Consider the following 4,559-nt stretch of genomic DNA (forward strand, 5'->3'; position numbering starts at 1 on the left):
AGAGACTCAGCCATAGACAAACAAACGTCGTGTTGAAACGCAAGCATTGTGACATCGTCAAAAGCTTTTTAAAGAGATAATCGGGAGACATTCTCACTCAGAGTCGCCGCGGTTTCCTGCTTCAACGTTGCTTGAACAGAACCCGGCGCTCCAGCCCTCCGACCCCAGCCGGCTGCTCCAAGCCAGAACCCTCTGCCCCCTCCGCTGCTCCAGCGTCGCCACCACGCCTTGACCAGCCGCTGCCATGACCACCGTGCCTCCCTCTCAAGTGCGCCAGAACTACCACCAGGACTCGGAGGCTGCCATCAACCGCCAGATCAACCTGGAACTATATGCCTCCTACGTCTACCTGTCTATGTCTTGCTACTTCGACCGGGATGCTGTGGCTCTGAGGAACTTTGCCAAATATTTTCTCCACCGATCTCATGAGAAGAGAGAACACGCTGAGAAACTGATGAAGCTGCAGAATGAACGAGGCGGCCGAATCTTCCTGCAGGATATCAAGAAACCAGACCGTGATGACTGGGAGAATGGGCTGACTGCAATGGAGTGCTCACTGCACCTGGAAAAGAGTGCGAATCAGTCACTACTGCAACTGCACAAACTGGCTACTGACAAAAAAGACCTCCACTTGTGTGGCTTCATTGAGACGCATTACCTGAGTGAGCAGGTGAAATCCATCAAGGAACTGGGTGACCACGTGATCAACTTGCGCAAGATGGGAGCCCGTGAAGCTGGCATGGCAGAATATCTGTTTGACAAACACACCCTGTGACACAGTAATGGCAGCTAAGCTGACTTCCCAGAGCCACAGTGACTTTACTGGTCACTGAGGCAGTGCGTGCATGTCGGGCTGCCTTTATCTTTTCTAGGAGTCGCACCAAAACATCCGCTTAAGTTCTTTAATTTGTATCATTTCTTTAAATAAATTTTTGTACCCCCCCAAAAGTTATTTTTCTCTTTCTTTCTTTCTTCTTTCTTCTTTCTTTCTTTCTTTCTTTTCTTTTCTTTTCTTTCTTTTTTTTTTCTAGGAGGGAATTTGTGAGTTGGTCAGGGAGTGTGGTGCCCTGAATCTTTGCTGCTGTTCTGTCTTCCAGATTTTCTACCATGTGATCAGTCAGCAAGAGGCCATTGGCAGATACCAGCCCCTTTGCTGGACTTCTCAGCCTTCTAAACTGTGAGCCAATGAATTCTGCTCACTGTCGGCTCCCAGTTTGTGGGACTCTGTTCTAGAGACACAGCTTACTAACACAGGGTTGCCAGCAGCTGTGCACTGGACCAGAGTGTTCTCACTTTTCCTGAGGAGCAATGAGCACGCAATAGCCTGGCAAGTGTGTGTGTGTGTGCGTGTGTGTATGAATGAGAGAGAGAGAGAGAGAGAGAGAGAGAGAGAGAGAGAGACAGAGACAGAGACAGAGAAACAGAGGGAGACAGAGAAACAGAGGGAGACAGACATAGAGAGAGGCAAAGACAAGGACAGGGACAGAGACAAAGAGACGCTTGGAAAAGAAAACATGAAAAAAAATCAGTATGTATGTCAAAGGGTATCCCAGAGATACAGGAAATTTTGGAGGTATCCTTAAGAGTGACAGACCCTTCCTTGACTCTTGATGAACTAAGTCCAGGAATTGGGGTGCTGGATGCTCATATTCACAATGACCCAGTGGTTTCCAGGGTCTCACTGCAGAAATTTGAAGAATGAAATGTATGGTCCCCAGAGGCTGAATTTTAGGGAGAAATTGAACATAGATTTTTGAGGTGGGAGTTTAAGAGAGCGAGCAGGTGATACCCCTGTACTACAGGAGCAAATCCCTGAGAACAGGGTACCAATGAGGGCTTCTGACAATGAGGTGCAGAGGGAGTATGAACTGGCTAGCTACATGCATACATATTACAAGGTGTCTGGGTACCTCTCTGTTTTACTCACATTCTTACATATGGTTACCTGGAAAGAGGTATTCATTTAGGAAGAAAAACAAGAAACCAGACCGCACCCCCCTTTCTGGCATCCTTGGCCTCTAGGGTAGAGCTAAAGACATTTTGGCTTAAATACTGTTCACTATCTTTGGCCTCCAAGGATGGAGCTGTCAAAGGGGACCAGGACATCTTCAGTGTTTATTGGGGGGTGGTTCACTTTTGGGGTCTTAGCCAGTTTCTATCACCTAATCTCATAGTCAGGATGCCATTATTGACTTTTGCTGTGCTGGATTTGAATGAAAAATTTAAAAGAGCAACATTTAGGAAAATAATACGGCTGCTTTCTGATCTTTAAAAAAAAAACATAGTTGGATTTTCAAAATCATAATTGATGAATTTTGTTTTTAATTTTTTGGGTCTCACTCTGTGGGAAGTCTCACCAATAGAATGGATCAAAGAGAAGATAAACCATTTGAACTTAAAGAAGAACAATCCAATACAGACAACAACAAAATATTTAGAGAGTACCAGTGAGAATTCCAAGATAGAAGTGACACTCAGAAATGACTAGATGTGCTGAGCCCTCTCTCTGTTTTATTAACTCTAAATTTTAAAAATGCTATTAACAAAGGAATGACAACCACAAAGAGACACTGGGTAATATTAAAAACACCTGCTGAGTTAAATCAGCCTGAATATTTCAAAGATGTGTGGCCTTCAGAATGGAAACCAGGATATGTGTTATATAGGGGAAGAGGTTTGCTTTTGTTTCCACAGGAAAAGAAAAGTTATGGATGACATCAAGATTGATAAAGATTAGATTTGAACAGGAGAAACCACTTAATTAGGAGAAGTAATAGTTTATCAAACAGTGTAGCCATTCAACCTCCTAAGAAGAGAAACTCCCCAAAGTTAAGGTTGGGGCAGGGTTTTGTTTTGGCTTTCCAGGAAAATAAAAGCATCCAACTAAGAAATCTGATGATCACTGGACAAATGAGACATCTGAAGAAGGACAAATCATCCAGAGAAAAAGCCCCAAGAAAAAGAGCAAATTGGCCTAATGGTATAGCACAATTCCAATAGGATAAAAATCTCATAAATCTTTCCAAATATTTGTCTTAACTGTTCTCTACAGACATGAGACAAATGGTATACTTGTAGTCCCAACTCAATTAAAAACTAAAGCTGGCTTTGGAGTTGGAGCATGGCTCTCTCCTTCTCTAAACCCAAGCATGTTTGTTAAAGGAAAACCCAAAATCTGTCTCATATCAGAAGACCCACCAGATATAGGACAGAAGAAATACTAAAACTAGGGACAATTCTGTTGCTACTAATCTTATAATCCTTTGGTTTTATTTTTACTATTTGAAATTTTCCTAAGGTAAAAATATTATCTCAAAATTTATAAGCTTAATGTGTGTGTGTGTGTGTATAAATGCACACATACACATGAAAGTTCTTACTCTATAGCATTTTACTATGTCAGAGTTAAAACTTTTCTTTTTTTCTTTAGACAAAAAAGGGGAAATGCTGTGGGAGAATGGTTTGTACAGCTATTCCACTGTGCCAGTAAAATCACCCTAAATCAAAGAATAGGGTCAGCGATTGGCTGACTGTGATTAGCCATAGAGTTCTTAACTGCAGGGCCCTGCTCCCAACTCTGTAGAAATCCCACTGCTCTGGCTCATCTCTCCCTGAATTCTTTCCCCTGGGACCCTTCCCATCCCTGGCCCCTCTGCTAGGCCTTCCCCCAACCCCAGAAAGCTTCCACTATGCAGGCCTGGGCCATACAAGCCAGAACTGGTGAATGGCCTGTTTGCCAGCTGAACTGCTGCCACCTCCTGGATTCTGTTCACCCAAGACCCACATCAGCACCCAATCTCTCCCATCTCATCATCTTCCCTGCGGCCAACCTTCCTCAGAACTCCGGCAGATTTCACAGGCTCAGACACAGTCTGCACCAGTTGGAAGAATAGAAGCCATAGGCCCATGATCAGTCCACACCACCTGAAAGAACAGCCTCAGCAGCTTTACCACAGGCCAGGTTGATCCTGGGCACCTCAGAAGGCGACTCAGGCCAGGCCAGATCTAGAGACCCAAGGAGATTTTGGCTTTACTGGAAGCCAGACCAGATCAAGGGACTCAAGGCCCCTAAAACACTAGCAGAGACACCCTACTGGTCCGAAAACTCACCAGTCACCAAAAACCCTTCGCCACTTAGGCCAGAAGACCAGAGAGGAAAGAGAAACCAAGGAACAAAACACCCATCCAACAAAGACAAACACAGGAATAAACACTTAGACCTATAATCACCCAGAATCCAGATGCCTAAACACCAGTGTAGGAACACAACCAATAACAGAAAGGGCAATATGGTACCACCAGAACCCAGTTACCCTATGTCAGCAAGAGCTGTGTTGCAATAGGAGGAGCAGGGTTGCTTCCCCAGCACCCGGCCGCCCCCACGGCTAGCTTTACCCGAAATAATTACACGGAAACTATATTCTTTTAAACACTGCTTGGCCCATTACATCTAGCCTTTTCTCGGCTAACTCTCGCACCTGGACTAGCCCATTTCTAATAATCTATGTAGCACACAAGCTGGCTTACCAGGAATGATCTTAACCTGCATCTGCCTGGAG

At 44.5% G+C, this 4,559-nt stretch overlaps 1 pseudogene; it reads left to right on the top strand.

The window, feature by feature from the left end:
- Nucleotides 1-244: 244 nt before the first annotated feature.
- LOC101985528 lies at nucleotides 245-775 on the top strand (annotated as a pseudogene).
- The last annotated feature ends 3,784 nt before the right edge of the window (nucleotides 776-4,559 follow it).

This window comes from Microtus ochrogaster, chromosome 8 (assembly GCF_000317375.1).
Source record: "Microtus ochrogaster isolate Prairie Vole_2 chromosome 8, MicOch1.0, whole genome shotgun sequence".
In the NCBI taxonomy this organism is placed as follows: domain Eukaryota; kingdom Metazoa; phylum Chordata; class Mammalia; order Rodentia; family Cricetidae; genus Microtus; species Microtus ochrogaster.